The following is a 22,707-nucleotide window of genomic DNA, read 5'->3' as shown; positions in this document are numbered from 1 at the left end:
CACCCGCGCCCCGATTCCTCCCGGAGCACCTGCCGCGGGGAGGGGCCTGGCGTCCCCGCCTCCGCCCCGCGCTGCCGCCGCCGCCTCCCGGGCTAGTCGTGCGCCCGCCCCCGCGCGAAGCTGCGCGCCCGCCCGCCGCCCGGCACTGCAGCAGGGGGAGGAGCGCGGAGAGCCCGCAGCGTGCAGGCCGGGAGCCACCTCCCCGCCTCCTTCGCCTCCCACGCGCTCGCGGGAGTAGCCGCTAGCGAGCGCGCCGGGCCAGTGGCAGGCGGAGGCGGCCAGGGCGACGGCGCAGACGCCGCTCGGGGCAGGGGCCCGGCGGCTGGAGGTGAGTGAGGAGCCCCCGGGCCGCGGCGAGACTTGCCGTCCGAAGCCCGGCGCTGGGCGCAGCGGTTTGGGGAACTTTTTACCGCGGGGCGGACACGCAACTCCGCCCCACCCGCCCCAGGGCTGCGGCCGCAGGTGTCCGGGGCCGCCCGGCGGTCGGCTGGGCAGGGGCGGGACTGGGAAAGTCGGCGCCAGGCGGAGGGAGTGACCCTGGTTCGCCGAAGTGGGCTCCCGGGCAGGGCAGCGGGGTGCGGGTCCGCATCCAGCGAGCGCCGCGTTCTGCCTGGCTGGCTGTACCCACAGGCGGCGGATTTAAAACGCGCTGCCAGGACCCTCCCGCAGCCCCGGGCAAGTTTACGGCGGGTCCCCTGCGCAGACGTGCGGGTGGCGCTGGAGGAACCCCGAACGAGCCCCGTGGGTTTGCATTCTCCCGCGTAAGTCCCCGAGGGCTCGCGTGGGATGGCGCGTGGGGAACCCGGGCGGCGGCTCTCGGTGGGCGCTGCTTCGCTTTGCGCCCGCCCAGAGGGGAACCTCGGGCTCCTGCGCGGCGGGCGGCAGCCGATAGTCAGCCTCGCGGGGAGAGCGACGGCTCCCGCGGGTGGCCTGTGGCGGCGCCTGGTCTGGGGGCCCGGGGACACTCTCCTCCGGGCCGCCGCGGGGAGCTCCCGCCGGCTGAGCCCGAGCGACTGCGGAAGACCCGGGTGAGCGTGGCCGGGAGCCGCCGCCCTGGCCGCAGACGCGCAGTCGGGAGCGTTTCCGCGGGCGCGCGGGACCTCGGGCGCCACGAGCAGGGGTGGAGAGGGAGGAGCTGAGTCACGGGGCGGGGGCGCCACGGGGGCGGCGGAGCGGGGCGCGTCACCCGCCGCGGGCGCGAGCGAAGCGCTGCGGACCCGCGCCGTTGGCGGCGTCTCTGTCCGGGAGCGCGCGCCGGGGGCTCTCCGGAGACGCACGCCGGGCGCGCCGCTGCGCGGACCGCGGCTCCGGGGCGGTGCGGCGAGGGAAGCCCGTGGGCCGGGGGCGGGCGGCGCCGCAGTGCCGCAGAGCCGAGGGCGGGGCGCAGCCGCCGCCAGCGCTCCCGGGGATGCCCGCGGGCGCCCTCCCTGCGCGCCGCAGACCCTCAGTGCGGGGAAGCGGTTTCTTGCAGGCTTTGGCGGTAACCTGCCCGGCCTTCGCTCGTTTCTCACCGTTGGGTTCCACGGCCGCGCGAGGTGTGGCGGCCCCCAGGTGCCGACGCCCGGGCCGGGCCTCGCCTTGCTCGTGTTGTGGCCGGAGGCCTGGCCGCGGGGGAGAGCCGCCCGGGGCGCCGCCGCCTCTTTCCTACAGCGGGACTGAAGTGCACCGCGGGTGGAGAGGACCCAGTCCCCTCCATCCTGGTGTGGTGGTGGTGATTTTAAGGACAGCCGTCCGCAGACCCGGTGACAGAGAAATGCGCAGTGTTCCGGCCACACGGAACGAAGAGGGAAAGGGGTCGGCGGTGGTCAGGCCCGATGCCCCTGTGCCCAGCGTGGCGTAGTGCCTGGCTTCAGCCTCGGTCCTCCAGAAACGCGAAGATAGCCCGGGGGCGCCCAGAGTGGTTTGGAACCTGGAGACACACATTTCTATGCATGGAAGATGTTAGGAAACAGCCCCTTCCAGGGAAAAGAAAGCGATGTTATTAGAAATTCTGGAGGTTTCCCAGCTTTGCTCCTTTGGTGAAACTTGACCATCAGGACCAGCGCTGCAGACCACAGCCCTTCCCTGAGCCGCTGGCGCGTGCCAGGGCAAGTGAGGGGTCATGAGTCCCCCACAGCGGGGTAGCTCAGTGACAGGGGGGAGCCATGTCCGCCCTGGGGCTCCCTGCGCGTGGGAGGAGCTGCAGAGGAGCTGGGAGATGGCACCATGTGTCCCAGGGCCAGGAGCGAGGGACTCTGGCCCTGTTCTTACGTAAACCCTGACGCGATTAGTGACTCCAAACAGCTGATGCGTCAGAGCCTCCTGAGCTGGCCCCGGTGATGCATTGGTTTCCGCGAGCCGTGAAGGTGGAAGTGTCCCCTTTGCTCGACCGGGAAAGGCAGCGGCTCCAGCAGGGTCCCCTGGCCCTGGCCCACAGCCTGCCCGTCATCACCCACTTGAGCTCCCACGGGTGGTCTGATTGAGGCGGAGGGCCGCCCCCTGGCGCCGTGTCTGCTGCGATTTTGCAGTCTGAGCAGCAGGGCTTCACTCTGGAGTTTGCTTGTTTCAGGCCCGGGTTGGCCGGGCGATGAATCATTGTTTTGATTCTGGCCTGAAGGCGCCCCTGGGCTGCGAAGTCGCTTGTGCTGTCATCATCCCAGCCTCCCGTCCTCTGGCAGAGAGGGAGCAAATGCAACCGATGGCCAAGGGTGGACCGGGTGGCCGGCCCTCAGCAGTGCCCCGTCCCTGCCCCCGCCCCGGGAGACGCAGTGGCAGACCAGGGTTTCACACTCAGGCTTTGCTGCTACGTGGGATATGGGAGAGGTTCCTTACTCTGCCGCTGACGTTCTGTGCGGAGCGGTGGGCTCTGCTCTGTAGGCAGTCACTGGGTTTGTGTTATGTCTCAGGAGCGTGAAGGGAAGCGTTCAGAAGACTGACTTTGCAAGTCAGAAATTCCGGCTTGACGTGAGGCGAGTATTCTGGTCCGTGCGGCGTGCTGTTTCAGATGTGGGCCACTGCAGGTTCTCTGACAGCCCGTGTTCCCAGGGACAGAGAGCGGATGGCCACGTGATGGCCGCAGCCTCCCCGTGTTCCCAGGGACGGAGAGCAGACGGCCGCGTGATGGCCGCAGCCTCCCCGTGTTCCCAGGGATGGAGAGCGAACGGCCACGTGATGGCTGCAGCCTCTTGGCAGCCGTGGGCCCTCTGAGCACAGAGTGCAGACTGATGACGCACGGGGTCAGGTGCTTTCCTCTGCACTCACCACTGCCTGCAGGTGCCCGAGAGGGACGTCGGCCAGTGGTTCTCACGTGCACTACCCCAGAGCACCCTGGGAGGGTGGTGCTGGTGGTTCTCACATCCACTGCCCCAGAGCACCCTGGGTGGGACGTCGGCCAGTGGTTCTCACGTCCACTGCCCCAGAGCACCCTGGGAGGGCTGGTGCCAGAGGTTCTGACGTCCACTGCCCCAGAGCACCCTGGGAGGGCTGGTGCTAGAGGTTCTGACGTCCACTGCCCCAGAGCACCCTGGGAGGGCCGGTGCTGGAAGTTCTCACGTGCACTGCCCCAGAGCAGCCTGGGAGGGCTGGCAGCCAGTGGTCCTCACGTGATGTCCACTGCCATGTGAGCATTAGGAGGGCCAGAAGCCGACGGTTCTCACGTGCAGGGGGCACCCTCTCCCTCCCCAGGAGGTGCCTGCTCTCCGCGTTTCGGAGCTGCTCCTGGACGTTCTGAGTTAGAGGCTCCTCGGTGGGTGTGGAGCCTGCGGTGTGTGCAGGCTGAGGCGGGCTGGATGTCACCCTTGGGGAGCATGCTTGGCCGTGGTGCCTGACCTAGAACTGGACAGCATGGCAAGGGCTCAGAGCTCTTAGATTCTGTGAGCTGCTCTCTGCTCGGAGCCCCCGGAGAACTCATGCTTTGGCTGGACAGGTGGGCTCCCAGCTGACCACTTCCTGGGAGAAAGCCGTCGGAGGAGCTGTGGGCAGGTGTGGCTGAAGCGGTGACAGGCCGGCCCAAAGGCTGGGAGTGCCTGGCCCTGGCACGCCCTCAGACCCGTCTGCTCCTGCTCCCCGCCGCGCCCCCTGCCCGTACCAGCTCCTGCCTGCCTCGAGAGGCCTGGGGCCACGGCTGTGAGCTGAAGCTCCCTCCTCCCGCGTTGTCAGGCTGGGCGCGCCCGGAGAAGTCTGAATCCGGGGAACAGTGAGGCCTCTCTCAGTGTGACGTGGCCCAAATGCTGCAGTCGCTTTGTGCCGTGGCCGCTCGGTGCCTTCAACGGTCACTTACGAACCACAGGAGTTGATTTCCTCAGGCTGGGGAGCCTGGGGTCGAGGCTCCCACAGATGCCATGCCTGGCGAGGGCCTGTGCCTTGTGGGGTCCTCGCAGCACAGAGACACGGAGGTTCCCTCAGGCCCTTCCCTGAGGCTGTGCGGTGGGGACCAGTGGAGAACATGGGTCACGCGTTCAGCCAGAGCACACGTGTGTGCACCGAGACCTGCTTGTTCTGTGAAGCCCAAGGTTCCGGGGCTGCTGTGTCCTGGGCCCTGGCTCTAAAGCTGTTTCACCCTCTCCTCCACGCCACTCTCTCAACCTGAGCTCCAGGAGTCCGAGGACAGGGCGAGGGACACATGTCCTTCCCCCGCGTTCTCACTCCCCGGCGTCTGGTGTGGCGTCCCTGTGTGATTGGACTCCGGCGAGCAGTGCCCAGTGCGCTGATGACCGCGAGAGGGCACCAGTGCAGGCCTGGTGAGTTCCTCTCTCAGCCGTCAGCTCTGGCTGTCGGAGATTTTGGGGTCCCCTCTCTTGGACTGGGGGTGATGACTGAGCTGCTGGCGTGCGGCAGAAGCACAATGTGTTCAAAGCTGTCATTTCCTGTCTTGTAAAAACGGCGGCCTAAGTGTGATGATACTAATCCCCAACCAGCACTCGGTGTTTCTGGACTTCCTACCAAACGCACAGGGCCCTGTGGGGTCCATTAAGCAGGGGCCGAGTCCTGCCCTTGCTCTGAGGGTCCTGAGGCCCGTGGAGCCGTGGGCATCCCATGGGCCCAGGGCTGTGCGGGGCCATGGAGCCTCAGGTGCCTGGGGACAGCCCCTGTACATAAGCAGTGCACAATGAGCGTGGCACTCAGAGGACCTGTGACTTTTCCACGTGCATCATCCCGCACCTGCTCGCCACCAGCGGGGGACCTTGGGCTCCAGGGTGAGTTCGTGGACGTGTGGCAGTGCATGGCGCTCCCTGCCCACCGTGGCACCGGCAGCAGTGGCCTCTGCCTCAGACTCCTCCCCTCCAACCTTCAGGTGTTCAGATCTGAAAGTTCACACATAAAACGGGGGCCTCGGGGCCGAGCTTTTCCTAGGAGAGGGACGCAAGGTGTTCTGTCCTGTACCGAGTGCCATGGCGGGAGTGGCCGGGAACGTGGTGTGTGCTGGCGCCGGGCAGAGGTGACCGCTGTGCTGCTCCCGCGCCGGCTGGCGGCCTCGTTTAAAGGGACCCGGCTCAGGTCACTTGTCGGCGTGAGCACGTGGGGCTTCCTTTGCTGGTGTGCTCGTGTGTGCCGTGTCCGCGGCACCGGTCTCCTGAGGGCCTTCATGCTGTTCCCAACCCAGGACTGGGGCTGCGGTTACTGCGCTGACGATGGCTGTGTCCAGAGTAGCCGATGAGAGCGCCTGGGGCTCCTGCTGGCCACGTCAGGACGCAGGTACGAGGGTGGGGGACCTCCATGGAGTTCGTGGGGCACGGGAGTGAGGAGGAAGATGCCTTTGGTGCAAAGAGGCTTGGAAGCGAAAGACTCCGCTCACGGGCCCAGGGGTGCGCGCGGCCACTCCTTGGTTCTGTCCCCCCCCAGGTGTGGCCGTCCCACCTGCCCCTGTGCCCTAGGGCTGCTCGCGCTGCCTGATTCTGGCTGCATCACCACCGCAGGGCTGCCTGCCTGCCGTCTGCCATCCAGCCGACGCTGCCACGGGCCCTGAGGTGCTCAGAGTGGTTAGAGGACATGGGAGAGCGTGGGTGCCCTGGAGGACCACGCAGGCAGCACGGCGCCCATCCTCCCAGCCGGCTGGCCCGATGCCGGCCGCACACAGTGCACCCCACGTTGGCTTTGGCCTGTGGTGAGCTTTCCTGGGGGACTCGCCTCTCCCCGTGGATGCGCTCAGGGCTGTGTGAGTGCTGAGGACACAGCACACGGTGTGCACTGCACCTGCCCTGACCTTGCGCGGCTGTGTTTCCTTTGAGCGAAGGGACCTGCCTGCAAGCCTGGGTGGCAAAGAGCAGGTCTGCCCACTGCTGCCTGTGGCCACCAGCGCTGGAGGGATGTCCCCCGTCCTGGACACCCTGCCAGCAGCCGTGCGGTGCCCGTGTAGGTGCTCTCGCTGCTCCGCGTTCCGTTCTGCTCTGCATTTGCGACTGGAGCTGGGTGCTGCTTTATCTCGTCCTGGCTCTCGGCCATCTGTGCAGAGCATCCCGTATCCGCCAGTCTCAGCCCTGGCCCGGCTGCCCGAGGTGCCACTCCTGTGCTGCTGGACCCTGGGCCTTGAGAGTAGAGGCCACATCATGGAGGTCAGGGGCGTTCCTGGCCCTGGACTCTTCTGGGATGGAAGTGTTGTAAATGAAGCCTTTTTGTTGAAGTGTGATGTAGAGAAAGATAAAGAGATATAGAGAAAGTGCACCTCACCCAAGTGGTCCCAAGCTGAGCCCCTCTTTAGAGAGCACCTGTCATGGGGCAGTATTCCTGGTGCTCGGCTACCCCTGGCTGTGTCCCTGCAGCCCTGGCCCTCCCTGGGCTGTGTCCCTGCGGCCCTGTCCCCTCCCTGGGCTGTGTCCCTGCAGCCCTGTCCCTCCCTGGGCTGTGTCCCTGCGGCCCTGTCCTTCTCTGGGCTGTGTCCCTGCGGCCCTGTCCCCTCCCTGGGCTGTGTCCCTGCGGCCCTGTCCCTCCCTGGGCTGTGTCCCTGCGGCCCTGTCCCCTCCCTGGGCTGTGTCCCTGCGGCCCTGTCCCTCCCTGGGCTGTGTCCCTGCGGCCCTGTCCCCTCCCTGGGCTGTGTCCCTGCGGCCCTGTCCCCTCCCTGGGCTGTGTCCCTGCGGCCCTGTCCCCTCCCTGGGCTGTGTCCCTGCGGCCCTGTCCCCTCCCTGGGCTGTGTCCCTGCGGCCCTGTCCCTCCCTGGGCTGTGTCCCTGCGGCCCTGTCCCCTCCCTGGGCTGTGTCCCTGCGGCCCTGTCCCTCCCTGGGCTGTGTCCCTGCGGCCCTGTCCTTCTCTGGGCTGTGTCCCTGCGGCCCTGGCCCTCCCTGGGCTGTGTCCCTACGGCCCTGTCCCCTCCCTGGGCTGTGTCCCTGCGGCCCTGTCCCTCCCTGGGCTGTGTCCCTGCGGCCCTGTCCCCTCCCTGGGCTGTGTCCCTGCGGCCCTGTCCCTCCCTGGGCTGTGTCCCTGCGGCCCTGTCCCTCCCTGGGCTGTGTCCCTGCGGCCCTGTCCCTCCCTGGGCTGTGTCCCTGCGGCCCTGTCCCTCCCTGGGCTGTGTCCCTGCGGCCCTGTCCCTCCCTGGGCTGTGTCCCTGCGGCCCTGTCCCTCCCTGGGCTGTGTCCCTGCGGCCCTGTCCCTCCCTGGGCTGTGTCCCTGCGGCCCTGTCCCTCCCTGGGCTGTGTCCCTGCGGCCCTGTCCCTCCCTGGGCTGTGTCCCTGCGGCCCTGTCCCTCCCTGGGCTGTGTCCCTGCGGCCCTGTCCCCTCCCTGGGCTGTGTCCCTGCGGCCCTGTCCCCTCCCTGGGCTGTGTCCCTGCGGCCCTGTCCCCTCCCTGGGCTGTGTCCCTGCGGCCCTGTCCCCTCCCTGGGCTGTGTCCCTGCGGCCCTGTCCCCTCCCTGGGCTGTGTCCCTGCGGCCCTGTCCCCTCCCTGGGCTGTGTCCCTGCGGCCCTGTCCCTCCCTGGGCTGTGTCCCTGCGGCCCTGTCCCTCCCTGGGCTGTGTCCCTGCGGCCCTGTCCCCTCCCTGGGCTGTGTCCCTGCGGCCCTGTCCCTCCCTGGGCTGTGTCCCTGCGGCCCTGTCCCTCCCTGGGCTGTGTCCCTGAGGCCCTGTCCCTCCCTGGGCTGTGTCCCTGCGGCCCTGTCCCTCCCTGGGCTGTGTCCCTGCGGCCCTGGCCCTCCCTGGGCTGTGTCCCTGCGGCCCTGGCCCTCCCTGGGCTGTGTCCCTGCGGCCCTGACCCCTCCCTGGGCTGTGTCCCTGCGGCCCTGTCCCCTCCCTGGGCTGTGTCCCTGCGGCCCTGTCCCTCCCTGGGCTGTGTCCCTGCGGCCCTGGCCCTCCCTGGGCTGTGTCCCTGCGGCCCTGGCCCTCCCTGGGCTGTGTCCCTGCGGCCCTGTCCCTCCCTGGGCTGTGTCCCTGCGGCCCTGTCCCTCCCTGGGCTGTGTCCCTGCCGCCCTGGCCCTCCCTGGGCTGTGTCCCTGCGGCCCTGGCCCTCCCTGGGCTGTGTCCCTACGGCCCTGACTCCGGCCCCACGTCCTCGGCATCACTGCAGGCTTCCGTGGGCGTCGGCCGCCGTCCTCCCTGTGTCCCTAGTGGGCAGGTTGGAGTGGCAGCTTCTACACGATGGCTTCTCTTCATTCATTCAGGGAACCTCACATCTTTTCATGGCTCAATGCATCATTTTTTATTGCTGAATAATCCTGCATTGTGTGAGTGTACCACACATCGCCCAGACCCTTACTAAAGGATGTGTGGACTGTACGTGGGAACCGTGAATGAACCTGCTGTTGTCCTGTGAGCGTGGTTTTGTGTGGACATCGGTTGCAGCCCGTTGGATAAACAAGGAGCGCGGTGGCTGGGTGTGTGCTGCCTGGTTACCGTGGTCTTCCTCAGGGCTGGCATGACCCTGCGTTACTGGTCAGCTCTTGGTGTGGGCATTACGGCTGGCCTCACCTAACTGCCGTGGCAGCAGCTGCTTACTTTGCAGTTCTTCAGGGATGCACAAGGTCAAACCTTTCCCCACTCACCTCCCAAGTACCCACAATGCTCAGCGTGTCCCCACTCACCTCCCGAGTACCCACAGTGCTCAGCATCTGCTACGCACCTCCCAAGTACCCACAATGCTCAGCGTCTGCTACGCACCTCCCGTGTACCCACAATGCTCAGCGTGTCCCCACTCCTCCCGAGTACCCACAATGCTCAGCGTTTCCCCACTCACCTCCCAAGTACCCACAATGCTCAGCATCTGCTACGCACCTCCCGAGTACCCACAATGCTCAGTGTTTCCCCATTCACCTCCCAAGTACCCACAATGCTCAGCATCTGCTACTCACCTCCCGAGTACCCACAATGCTCAGCATCTCCCACTCACCTCCCAAGTACACAACATTGCTCAGCATTGCCCCACTCCCCTCCTGAGTACCCACAATGCTCAGTGTGTCCCCATTCACCTCCCGAGTACCCACAATGCTCAATGTCTCTCACTCACCTCATGAGTCCCCACAATGCTCAGTGTCTCCCACTCACCTCCAGAGTCCCCACAATGCTCAGCCTCTCCCCACTCACTTCCTCAGTACCCACAGTGCCCAGTGTCTCCCACTCACCTCCAGAGTACCCACAATGCTCAGCGTCTCCCACTCTCCTCCTGAATACCCACAGTGGTCAGTGTCTCCCTCCCGACTCACTTCCCCAGGATATGCAAGGTTGAGAATCGCCCACTCTCATTTCCCAGGGGAACGCTGAGTTTAAAATCTCTCCTGCACCCACTTCTCAGGGCACAAAAGGTGGACATTGCCACACTCAGTTATCCAGAATAGATGACCGTCTTCCCACACTCCCCTGTCTGAGGACACCCACGTCTCCAGGATACTCAAGGCTGAGCACCTGTTCCACGCTCACTCCCACGGGGTGCCAAGGTTGAGCGTCTCCCACACTCCCAGGGCACGGGAGGTTGGATATCTAGCCTGCTCTCTAGCCTAGGGTACACAGGTTGAGTGTCTCACTCTCTTCTTTCCCCAGGGACGTTCAGGGTGGAGAATCTCCCACACTTACTTCCCCACATCACAGTTCTGAATGTCCCCCCCCACTCCCACAGGGAATCCAAGGATGAGCATCTCTCATGCTCACTTGCTCCCCGATGTCCTTTGTGTGAGCTTGTCCAGTTGGGGGATTTTCTTTTCTTTCTTTTTTTTTTTTTAAAGATTTATTTATTCATTTGAGAGACAGAATTAGAGATCGTCCATCTGCTGGTTCACTCCCAAATGGCCACAATCACTAAGGCTGGGCCAGGCCACAGCAGGAGCTTCTTCTGGGTCTCCAGTGTGGGTGCAGGGATCCAAGGACCTGGGCCATCCTCTGCTGCTTTCCCAGGCACTTTCCCAGGGAGCTGGATTGGAAGTGGAGCAGCCAGGACTCAAACTGCTGCCCATATGGGATGGTGGCGCCACAGGCTGTGGCAGCTTTAACCACTGAGCCACAGCGCAGGCCCTGGGTAATTTTCTCTTACTGAATTTTCAGTGTTCTTTGTACATTTTGGGCGTATTCTCTGCCAGCTGGTGTTTGTCTTTTTGCTGTCTTCACCTCCTTTGCGAGAACAGAGCATGCTAACCTGTATGACGTCCAGCCCACCAGGCTGCCCGAGTGAATCGCGGTTCTGGCGCTGTGTCCAGAAGGTCACTGCCAGGACCACGGTCGCCTGGGTTTCCCCTGGACTGCCCTGCAGGAGCCTGGCAGTTCTGAGGGTGGGGTCTATGCCTCTGCTCCCTGCAGCGGTTTGGCTCTTGAACGTGTAGGGCTGCTCTGGATGGGTTACGTTGTGTGTGGGTGTCCACTCTCTCGGTCCCGTTCCCTGAAGGCAGGAGGCCTCTCAGAACAGGCTGGGTATGTCTGTGTGGTTCTGTCCTGGGCTCTCTGTCCTAGTGGTGGGGGATCATCGCTTCTTCTTCCCCTGCTGTGTCTTTGTATTGAGACTTCATAGTAAGCGTGGAAGTGGGGAGAGGCTCCCTGACTGTGCTGTGTGAGACCCCATGGTGAGTGTGGAGTCAGGGGAGGGGCTCCCTGACTGTGCTGTGCTGTGTGAGACCCCATGGTGAGTGTGGAGTCTGGGGAGGGGCTCCCTGACTGTGCTGTGCTGTGTGAGACCCCATGGTGAGTGTGCAGTCGGGGGAGGGGCTCCCTGACTGCTGTGCTGTGTGGGACCCCATGGTGAGTGTGGAGTCAGGGGAGGGGCTCCCTGACTGCTGTGCTGTGTGAGACCCCATGGTGAGTGTGCAGTCGGGGGAGGGGCTCCCTGACTGTGCTGTGCTGTGTGAGACCCCATGGTGAGTGTGCAGTCGGGGGAGGGGCTCCCTGACTGCTGTGCTGTGTGAGACCCCATGGTGAGTGTGGAGTCAGGGGAGGGGTTCCCTGACTGTGTCTGTGTGAGATATCTTCTGTTTCTAATTCTCTAAATTTTTTGTGAATGTGTATTGAATTTCATTTAGTTCTTTTCAGTTTCTGATTTTTTAAAAAGATTTTTAAATTTGTTTTAGAAGCAGACTTACAGAATGAGAGAGAGAAAGAGAGAGAGAGAGAGAGAGATATCTTCCATCCAGTGATTCACTCCCCAAATTGCTGCAATGACTGTAGCTGGGCCGATCAAAAGCCACCAGCCAGGAGGTTCTTCCAGGTCTCGCATGTGGGTGCAGGGGCCCAAGCACTTGGGCCATCCTCCCCTGCCTTGCCAGGAGCATTAGCAGGGAGCTGGATCAGAAGCCGAGCAGCTGGGACTTGAACAGGTGCCCATGTGGGCTGCCAGTGCTGTAGGTGGTGGGTTTACCTGCTGTGTCACAACACCAGCCCTCAGCCTCTGATTATACGTCAATATGTTGCTTTAATAGATAAAGACTATTGAGATTTCAATTTCTTCTTATGTCAGTTTTGGTGTGCTGTGTTTTTAAAAGAAATTTATCACCTTTTTCTGGGTTGTCAGCCTTACCTTCCGAACTGTTGGACTTGTTGCCAGCTGTGGTTCTGTGATTCTTGGGAGAACTGTGTTCCTTCATTGTTCTGGCCACTCGGAAGTTCAGCCAGGCTTTTACATGGATTCCAGAAACTTTACAAAGTCATGTGCATTATACAAAGACTTTTTTCCAGAAAGATTTAATTTATTTATTTTTTGAAAGGCTTACAGAGAGAGAGGGAGAGACAGAGGTCTTCCATCTGCTGGTTCACTTCCTAGATGGCCACAGTGACCACTGCTGGGCCAGGCCAAAGCCAGGATCCAGGAGCTTCATCCAGGTCTCCCACGGGGGTGCAGGGGCCCAAACTCTTGGGCCACATCTTCCACTGATTTTGAAAGAGAGCTGGATTGGAAGTGGAGCAGCTGAGACTCAAACCGACAGCCATAAGGGTTGCCAGCGGATGGTGGCTTTACAGACTATACCACGGTGCTGGCCCTGAGACTTACAAAGCTATGTATTACTTGCATTTAAGAATCATTTCTGTGGGGCAAGAATTATGGCACATTGAGTGGAAGCTGCTGCCTGCGATGCAGGTCCCTGGAGCATTGCTCTGAGTCCTGCTGCTCCACTTCTGATCCGGCTCTGCAGCACGTGGGCCTGGAACGCGTCAGATGATGGGCCAGGTGCTGGGCCCCGGCCGCCCACATGGGCGACCCAGATGGAGCTCGTGGTTCCTGGCTTCCGCCTGGCCCAGCCCTGGGGAGTGAAGCGGCGAATGGAAGCTCTCTCACTATGTGTTTCTCTTTCAAATAAATCCATCAATAAAACCTTATTTTTAAAGAATCATTTGTATTTAATTAGAAAAGGGAAGACTACTTGTCTGTGATTGCATACACATTTTTAAAAATTCGTCACTTCTTTTTTCGTCCTTAAATAAGAGGTCTAAAGCTTGCACCGGGCTCAATAGGCTAATCCTCTGCCTTGCGGCGCTGGCACACCGGATTCTAGTCCCGGTTGGGGCGTCGGATTCTGTCCCGTTGCTCCTCTTCCAGTCCAGCTCTCTGCTGTGGCCCGGGAGGGCAGTGGAGGATGGCCCAAGTCCCTGGGCCCTGCACCCCATGGGAGACCAGGAGAAGCACCTGGCTCCTGCCTTCGGATCAGCGCGGTGCGCCGGCAGCCATTGGAGGGTGAACCAACGGCAAAGGAAGACCTTTTCTCTCTGTCTCTCTCTTTCTCTCTCACTGTCCATCCTGCCTGTCAAAATAAATAAATAAATGAGGTCTAAAAATGTCAGAATGTTAATAAGTAGAATGTAAAAGATCATTTAGGGGCTGTCACTGTGGTGCATCAGGTTAATCCTCCATCTGCGGCGCCGGCATCCCATATGGGCGCCGGGGTTCTAGTCCCGGTTGCTCCTCTTCCAATCCAGCTCTCTGCTGTGGCCCGGGGAGTGCAGTGGAGGATGGCCCAAGTGCTTGGGCCCTGTACCCGCATGGGAGACCAGGAGAAGCACCTGGCTCCAGGCTTCGGATCAGCGCAGCACCGGCCATAGCAGCCATTTGGGGAGTGAACCAACGGAAGGAAGACCTTTCTCTCTGTCTCTTCTCTTTCTCACTAACTCTATCTGTCAAAAAAAAAAAATCATTTAATTAACTTTTAAAATAGCTAAGTGATAGAAGCCAAGTTTGTAGAGGATGCCAGCTCCTTTAAGAGCAGAAATATTGGTAAAACCATCAGTCACGGTTCACCTTGGGTCTCCTGGTGACTGAATGCTGTCTGTGCCGATAATCTAGATGGAAAAGTAAATTGTGCCTTCAGTGCTTGTAACGGAAGTTCTGTCTTGTGACAACTGGTGCTTCCACTATGCTTGTTACGTTCTGCCTGCTGCGGCCCTCATGGACTGGAAACAGGAGGTGTTGTCTACTCTGCCCCAGGGTGACTGTCGGGAGGGTGAGGTCCCCAGGGGCTCGGCCAGTGGCTGCCCTGGCTGACATCTGTCTCCCTCTCCTGCTGTCCAGCCTTTCTCTGCCCTGGCTGACCTTTTAAGAAATATAAAACCCTCCTCGGGTTTACACAGACTCACAGTGAGCCCGCTGGTGCGTCAGGAGAAGCCGGTGTTCTGTTCTGTTAAAGTCCTATTTTTTTCTTTAAATAAAGGGTTTGTTTACTTACTTTGGAAGGGCACAACGTGGTACACGTTGAGAGAGAATCTGCCATCACTGGTTCACTGCAGCAACCAGGGGCTGTGCCAGGCAGAAGCCAGGAGCTCCATCTGGTCTCGCAGATGGGGGCAGGGGCCCCTGCAGGTGGGCCGTCCTCCGCCGCCTTCCCAGGTGCACTAGCGGGAGCAGCTGGGACTCCAGCCCGAGCGCAGAGCCACAGTCACAGGTGGCTGATTGGCCTGCTGCACCCAGTGGCGGCTCCAGTCACTCACTTTCATTCCGCTTCCCTGCAGACGACTCCGAGTCCCCTGTGTCCTGGCAACAGGCGAGCTCCGCCAGGAGTGTTCTCTCCTCAGTTAATTCACTGGCACAGCCTCAGTGGGGCCCTGGGATACCAGCAGCTCCTGTGAGACCCTGGGGCAGCGTGGGAGGGGAGGGGGGAGGGGAGGGGAGAGGGAGGGAGGGAGGGAGGGAGGTGAGGAGGGAGGAGGGAGGAAGGGGAGGGGAGGGGGAGGGAGGGAGGGAGGAGGGGGGCAGGGTGGGAGGTGAGGAGGGGAGGGCGAGAGATGAGAGGGGAGGGCGAGAGGTGAGGTGGGGGGGAGGGAGGGAGGTGAAGAGGGGGAGGGAGGGAGGTGAGGAGGGAGGGAGGTGAAGAGAGGGAGGGTGGGAGGTGAAGAGGGGGGAGGGTGGGAGGTGGGGAAGGAGGGAGGTGAGGAGGGGGCAGGGAGGGAGGGAGGAGAGGGGGGAGGGAGGGAGGGGAGAGAGGGGGAGAGGAGGGAGGTGAGGAGGGGGAGGGAGGGGAGGAGGGGGATGGAGGGAGGTGAAGAGGGGGAGGGAGGGAGGTGAGGAGGGGAAGGAGGGAGGAGGGGGAGGGTGCGAGGTGAGAGGGGGAGGGAGGGAGGTGAGGAGGGGAGGGAGGTGAAGAGAGGGAGGGTGGGAGGTGAAGAGGGGAGGGAGGGAGGTGAGGAGGGGGAAGGAGGGAGGTGAGGAGGGGGAAGGAGGGAGGTGAGGAGAGAAAGTGGTGTCCCAGGGCTCTGACAGTGGACCCTGTGGGTTCCCCAGGGCATCTGTGGCCCTTGTAGGGGTGGTGGCCCCCGTGTGGCTGGGTGGTTGATCTGCGGCCGTGCTGTGAGTTGGTCAGTACAAGTCCCTGCTGTTCACCCAGGAACGCAACGCCGGCGTCACTGGTCTGGTCCTGCCCGGCTGCAGCCCCCTGTGCCCTCGTGTTGTGGCTGGGTTTTGGTTGTCTGGTTTGTTCCTGTTCTGGTAGGCAGCTGCAGGGTGCCCACTGTGCCTCCCAAGCTCCCAGCCGTGAGTTGCCAGATCAGTGCCAGCCGGCAGGGGTGCGTGGGGAGTGGGCAGGGTGGGCGGTGCTGGTGCTGCGTTGGCTGCTCGGTGCCGTGCCAACAGTTCAGGGCTGAGCGCATGGCTCCCGTGCTTTGTCTCGTGGGTGCTGGCACGCACGGCACAGGGCGAGGTCCTGGAGGTGGTCTCCTGCTGAGTTCGTCCCTGACTTCGTCACTGGGGGAGGTGGCATCATGTTTCTCTTGAGCAGAGAGAGATTTCAAGAACAGTCTGGAAGCAGGATAATTAGCGCGGTGTGATGTCCATGTTCTCGGACTTCTCTTAGGGAGTGGGTGCCCCTGGCCTGGGAGGCAGGCAGGCACGTGGTGCTTACAGCAGCAAAGTCTGAAGCCCCTTCCTTCTGTGGTGGGAAGTCCGTCGGGGCCGCCCCGAGCAGGTGAGCGCCGTGCCGGTGTCAGGCTGACCGTGGGCGCTGAGCAGCAGGATCCACTGCTGTGGACGCCTGGGCGCTCCTGGCTGGGAGCCCAGCCTGCTCCCGTGGGCATCTCATTAGTCCTGCAGCCCGGGAGGTGGACGTGATTAGATTCTAACAGGGGAATCCTGTTAGATTCTGAAGATGAAATCATATCGGTTTACAGAGCTCTTCCGGAATATCGGAGGAGGATGGGTCCCCAGCTCACTTTCTGAAATGGTCATTACCGACACTAGAATCGGGAAGAAAGGTCTTAGACACAGAGCCCTGGGGGAAACCCCAGCAAGGGGGGTGGGCGTTGGGCCTGCGGTGTCAACACGCGTGCCGCACTGCAGGGCCTGGCCTCAGTTCCTGACTCCAGCTCCCTGGTGCTGCAGACCCTGGGGGCGGTGCTGGTGACTCAAGCCATGGGCTTTGTGCCACCCACGCGGGAAGCCGGGGTCCCGGCCCTGCCTTCATCCCTGGCCTTTGCAGTCATTTGAGGAGTGGGCCAGTGAATGGGAGCGCGCGCTCTCTCTCTCTCTCTCTCTCTCTGCCTCTCACTTTTAAAAACAGTGGCAGGTAGAGTTCAGAAATATAAAAAAAGGTGGTGCGTGAGGCCAGCACTCATCCTGGGAGTGAGAAGCTTCTGCCCTGATTGACATCAGCACTGTCCTAGGTGGAAACAGCATCCGACAGAACGTAGCTCCCAGGTATGATTTTTGAAAACTCAGTGACCTCCGCAATGGGGCTTCATCATGCCGGGCATCTACGGGGCCCTGCAGCTCAGGAGATGGTGGCGAAAGGCCGTGAGCTTCCTCTCTGCTCTGAGCGCCCGTCTTCAGGGCCACAGCAGAAGCAGCTGGAGAAGCAGTGAGAGCTCGCTGGGAGAGGTAGGGCGCTGTTTGCTGTATACTGGGGTGAGTTACGGCTGCGGCCGTTTCCGACAGCTGTGGCCGGGCCCCCAGCCGGGAAGAGAGGTCGGAGTGGCTCCGTTCTGGGGGCACGAGGACATCACTCCCAGGTGGGCAGCCTGGGTGAGTCAGGGCGGGGACTGCCGTGACGGCCCGCTGTCCTGGGCACTCTCCACATGGGTCCCTTCCAAGGGTAGCGCCCCGGTGACCTCCCAGCCTCTAAGTAGCACCTGGGGGACCCAGCCTCCTTCCCAGGGTCCTTGGGACCATGCCCACACCACGCCCGACCACGGCAGCTTGTGTGTGTATGTGTGGGGGCACCAGTGGGGAAGCTGTGAGCCAGCCCCCAGAAGCCAGGGTGTCCCTGCACCCTGCCAAGCACCTGGGGTACCCAGCCTCCTGCCCAGGGTCCTTCGGGCCATGCCCACACCACGCCTGACCACGGCAGCTTGTGTATGTGTGGGGGCACCGGTGGGGAAGCTGTGAGCCAGCCCTCAGAAGCCGGGGTGTCCCTGCACCCTGGCACGCACCAGCCGGAGATTCAGCTTTCGGAATAGTCCCATTGGCAGTGGCGCGCGGCAGACGAAACCCAGCAGAGTGTGCAGTGTTTGTGCCCGGAGCTGCCCAGCGCTGACAGGAGACTCGGGGTTGACGTAGGTGAGGGCTGGGGCACCCAGAGTACCAGGGCATCGGGTGCCCCGTCGCCCTCTGGGCTCAGCGCCATCCAGCCCGAATCCCAGCTGGAGTTTGCTTTATGTGACGATAAATCAGCAAACGGTCTCTAAGCTGTGTGTGGAAAGACAGGGGCTGGGACACCACGACGGTTTGGGAAGTGTGTTCCTGTCACGCTGCCGGGTTTCAGGCCTGAAGCCGCAGGAACCAAGACGCCATCTACGTGTGACAGCGCAGATGTAGAGGACAGAAAGCGATGGAGTTCTAGAAATAGACCTGCACGCGGAGAGCCCATCGATTTGTGTCTGTAAAAGGCACAGAGGCAGTTCAGTGGGAAAAGAAAAGTCTTTTAACAGCTGGCCCTGCGTTCTTGATTTCCAAGGGCAAAACAGACAATGAACAAACACTCTGCAAAAACTAACCCCAGATGGGTCACTGGCCCTGTGGTGATGTGGAAGCTACAGCAATGCTGGAGAGAAATGTGGGAGAGAGTTCTTGTGCTTTGGAGCTAGGAAAACATGTCTTAAACACAATACTGAAATTTTTTAAAATAATTGGTAAATTGGTTTCATCAGAATTAAGGACTTCAGACAGCACTGACAAATAAAAGACAAGTTGTGGCCTGAGACAGACGACCCGGGGCTGCCCAGGCGCAGCCTTGTCCTGTAGCTCAGCGGTGCTCTTGCTGTTACCACTCAGAACAGCCACAGGAAGGGAGGGGCTCAAAGCCACCCACAGATCCCAGCTTCCCTCAGGGACCGAGGCAGCGAGCCCATTGCCCTCATGGAGCCCCCTGGCCTTTGCCATGAGCCCTGGCAGCTGCCCTCGGCGCCCCATGGTCCCTGGACAGCGTCCAGCGCCTGCCTGTGGTCCTGGGCTCCCAGCCCCATCCTCCCCCAGGGCACATCGCCCTGATGTTCTGGACGCTGGTGTTCTCTGCCCATGGCTGGTGAACCACAGTGCTCCCCCTTGCCGGCCTTTCCAGAGGCGCCGGCTGCCGACCACCCTCCCCATGCCTCAACTGCTGGGGTCAGGTGTGCGAGTTTCTGCTCTCCTACGTCAGTGGTGTCTGTTTAACACAGAGTGGGGAGATGGACTGGTACTGCTTTCACTTATGGAGGCCAGAGCTGTGGCTCTCTGCACGGATCCATGGGCTGAGTGACAGCTTGTCCTGGGCCAGGCCCTGTGGGGGTGAGGCAGCTGAAGCATTTTCTTTTTTTTATTTTTATTTTTGACAGGCAGAGTGGACAGTGAGAGAGAGAGAGAGAGAGACAGAGAGAAAGGTCTTCCTTTTTGCCGTTGGTTCCCCTCCAATGGCCGCCACGGCCGGCGCATCTCGCTGATCCGAAGCCAGGAGCCAGGTGCTTCTCCTGGTCTCCCATGCGGGTGCAGGGCTCAAGCACTTGGGCCATCCTCCACTGCCTTCCCGGGCCATAGCAGAGAGCTGGCCTGGAAGAGGGGCAACCGGGATAGAATCCGGCGCCCCAAGTGGGACTAGAACCCAGTGTTCCGGCGCCTCAAGGCGGAGGATTAGCCTGTTGAGCCACGGTGCTGGCCAGCATTTTCTTTCAAATTTGACTTCCACGTTTGTTTCCTATTAGCTTGTAAATTTGTCGAGTGCTGTCACGTTTATGTGGAAAATGCTAACCGTGTTATTAAGCGTGGAAGTAGCGATCTGGTGTTGAGCGGACTCCTCCTGTAGTTTCCGGCATCAGAGGTCAGTGCAGTTACTAGTAACACTGACATCCAGATGGCTCGCCGGCTCTGCCAGTTCGGTGATAGAAGGCAGAAGCAGTAGTGTTTCTGAGCTTCTCACGCCAGCCTTGTTAATCATGAGACGAAGGAAACAGACCCAACGCCGCTGGGACGCCGGTCTGGAGCTGAGTGATGGCCCTGCGACAGGGGAGGTGTTGCACACAAGCCCCTCCCATCACAGCCAACGGGTCTGTTGACACCGCCCCCCAGCTGGTTCCACTCTGTGCCCTGTACTGAAACGTCCAGGACCTCAGCCCACCATGGAGCAGGAAAATCCCCCACCCACAGAGCTGTCAGGGACACACCCTGGTGTCGGAAACGGGCGATGCGTTTGCTCCAGCCTCGCCAGAACATCCTTCTGCTGGCCCCTGGCCCCTGTTGCCCACACGAAACACCGAGGAGGACGCGGCCACCTGAGTGCAGTCGCCTGGATGTCCTGACGTCACAGAAGCGGAGTGAAGTGTAGGATTGTAGCTGCTTTCTCCTGACGGGGCCTCTGGGTGCCAGTGGAAGACCCCGGACTCTGTGTTTCCCGAGGCTGCTGTGACTCATTTGAAAGCATCAGGTCGGCAGGCAGCAGGCAGGACCGGCGTGGCTGTGGGTCCTGCTACAGGCATTTGCACATGACTGTGTGTACAGTGCCTTCGAGGGGAGCTGGCCAGGGTGCTGAAGTGCCAGCCTGTCCAGCACAGGGCCCTCCCAGGACGGTGGACGGCTGCCACTCAGTCCCCTGAACTGTTTGCCACGCTGATCACCCTTTCCTTGTGCTAATATCAGGACGCTGTCTCTCGCCTCCAAACTTCCCTCTGTTCTCTGTGTGCTGGGGGTGGGACCCTGAAAATACAATTTGGGAGATGGCACCATGCCGGTACGGGGACACCGAGGGGCTGCTCTTTCCTAGTGCCCCGTGGACTTCCTGTCTGCACGTAGGTTCCACCCAAGGAGCAGGTGCATGGCCCAGCAGGTGCACAGCCTGCCTGTATGACTGAACAGGGCCTCCAGAGGCACTGGCCCTGCACGTGCCGTGGCCCCAGGCTGTAGCGTCTCTGCTGTCAGAATCACATGGTTTGTGGCACCTGATGTGCCAGCCCTGGTAAAAAAAAAAAAAAAAAAAAAAGGCACTGCCGCACCGTAGCCATGCACAGACGCACACCCTCGAGCTGGAAGAGGGTCCCTGAGCCGCCGACTGCCTCCTGCTTCTGGGACATGTCTGGCCTTCAGCCCTGCAAGCCTCCCTCTCTGCTTGTTTAATGCTAAAGGCTCGCACTTTGCTGGCCGGCCCTGGAGGGGGTCATTCCCTTTGTGGCCGCCATCACCGTGGTACTGGAGTCCTCTTCCCACCGCCCCACACTTAGCGCTCTGCACTGAAGTCTCTGCTCTCAGACCCCTGGCGCAACCTTGACCCCACACACCACCAACCCCTGTGTCTGATTTCCCAGGAGCCACGCTGTGTGGCCTTCCCCTGCCACGGGGCACTCCCCAGGTCTGGGGGTTGCACTCTTATCCCCTGTGGGCCTGGACACAGAGCTCCCTGCCCTCTGTCTCCGCAGGTGGGGACCTTGCCCACCCTTGTACTCCTCAGCGATGGCTGTGAAGCCCGGAGAACAAGGGGCTCAGAGCCCACGGCTGCTGCTCAGGCTGCCGCTGGCAGTAAAACACAAACTGAACACACAGAGGAACTAACCCCTGCAGGAAGTGACAGAGTCCGCTGGGGAGATAAGGAATCCTAGCATTGAACTCCTTAAGGAAATCAGCACACAATTAAAAATGAAGTCACAGGCAGTGTGGAGCTGTTCTTATCCGAGGACAGCAGCATGTTGCAAAACGTGAGGGCGATCAGGTTGTGCTCGATTCCAGCCAGGTGAGGCGCCGAGACCCAGCTGCTTGTGTGAATTCTAGATGTTTGGTGTCCCTCCCCCCGGGGGTCTCTGCAGCCCGGGTCCCCCCGAGTGTTAGGGTACGCCGCCTCTGAAGGGCTGCCCGGCTCAGCGCCGGGACTTGTCCATCCACGGCACAGATGCGGCAGCGAACAAGGCCCTTTCGTCCCAGCTCCCGCTCAGCTGGCTCAGACCCCACGTCCGGTGGTGAGGAATTGATTGCGGCAGATCAGTAAGGCGCATCGGGAGACCACAGAGGGAGGTGTCTTCTCAAGGGAGTGGACTCTCAGTGTTTGCTGATGACCAGTCATTTAAAAGTAATGTTTAATTCTGGAAATCACTAAAATAGCTGCAGATCCTCTTAAACTTTGCATTGCACGTAAATAGCGTTTCACCAAAGGTCACTGAGTCGGTCTGCACAGCACAGGAGGCGGACGTGGAAGCTGTGCTTCAGAGCCTGGGGGGTTTGTGTGCAGGCGGCTCAGGGGAGGGGTCTGGGGGGTTTGTGTGCACACGGCTCAGGGGAGGGGTCTGGGGGGTTTGTGTGCAGGCGGCTCAGGGGAGGGGTCTGGGGGGTTTGTGTGCAGGCGGCTCAGGGGAGGGGTCTGGGGGGTTTGTCCAGGCGGCTCAGGGGAGGGGTCTGGGGGGTTTGTGTGCACACGGCTCAGGGGAGGGGCCTGGGGGGTTTATGTCCAGGCGGCTCAGGGGAGGGGTCTGGGATGTTTGTCTCCGGGCGGCTCAGGGGAGGGGTCTGGGGGGTTTGTCTCTGGTCGGCTCAGGGGAGGGGTCCGGGGTGTTTGTGTCCAGGCGGCTCAGGGGAGGGGTCTGGGGTGTTTGTCTCTGGTCGGCTCAGGGGAGGGGTCTGGGGTGTTTGTCTCCAGGCAGCTCAGGGGAGGGGTCCGGGGTGTGTGCACACGGCTCAGGGGAGAGGTCTGGGGTGTTTGTCTCCAGGCAGCTCAGGAGGCAGGGGCTGGGGTACATGCACACAGCTCAGGGGGCAGGGGCCAGGGTGCGTGCACACGGCTCAGGGGGCAGGGGCCGGGGTGTGTGCTCTGGGAAGTGTTTGCTGGAGCACAGCTGTCTGACCCCTCTGGGAATCCGCATTGATAAAGCTCAGTGCTGGCGGTGCCGCGGCCATGGTCGTCCTTGCCGTAGTCTGGCGAGGTTTACAGAACAGGCTGCTGCAGGCCGGGTTGGGAGGGGGGTGGGAGGAGCCCAGGCAGGAGCGCTGCCCCAGGCAGGTGAGGCCTGTGCCTGAGGGACAGGCCGGGCAGGGGAGGGCAGGTTCTTCCATCTCAGCCTTCCTCGCCTCCGCTGCACGCTGCACTGTCTGTCCTGTGGGACTGAGGTCAGGACACAGCACGAGGGGGAAGGCGGCACGCGGCGTCCCTGGCCAGTGAAGCAGTGCCCGCGTGGCATGGTGGTGTAGCCGGGCTGCTCATTCCAGGCACAGCCATCTGCCGTCTGGGCGCTCAGTGCTGCTGCCCCGGGGCCTCCCTGTAGGCAACCCCCTCTACCTGGGGAACCGCACCCCAGGTCCCGGTGTGGCTCCGGGGCAGGCACCGCTCTGACTTCCAGAGAGAGCGACCTTCCCACAGCTTCCTGTCTGCCGGGCAGCTGCAGCCGTGCCGTGGACTCTGACCCTGGGGGGCTGCCCTGCCCGCCCAGCCAGGCTGCTCTGGCTTCTGTCTGGGTTTGCACCTTGGGATCCTGTGG

At 61.9% G+C, this 22,707-nt stretch overlaps 1 protein-coding gene across 1 annotated transcript in view; it reads left to right on the top strand.

Annotated features, from left to right (window-relative positions):
• Nucleotides 1–283: 283 nt before the first annotated feature.
• SV2C (synaptic vesicle glycoprotein 2C) overlaps nt 284–22,707 on the top strand; it is a 114,058-nt gene continuing 91,634 nt past the window's right edge. The window contains exon 1 of the mRNA XM_062212040.1: nt 284–328. The gene's annotated coding sequence lies outside the window, so the exon portion shown is untranslated. The remainder of the gene's footprint in view (nt 329–22,707) is intronic.

This window comes from Lepus europaeus, chromosome 15 (assembly GCF_033115175.1).
Source record: "Lepus europaeus isolate LE1 chromosome 15, mLepTim1.pri, whole genome shotgun sequence".
Taxonomy (NCBI): domain Eukaryota; kingdom Metazoa; phylum Chordata; class Mammalia; order Lagomorpha; family Leporidae; genus Lepus; species Lepus europaeus.
The sequence above is the reverse complement of the archived record's forward strand: the minus strand, read 5'-3'. Positions and strand labels throughout refer to the sequence as shown.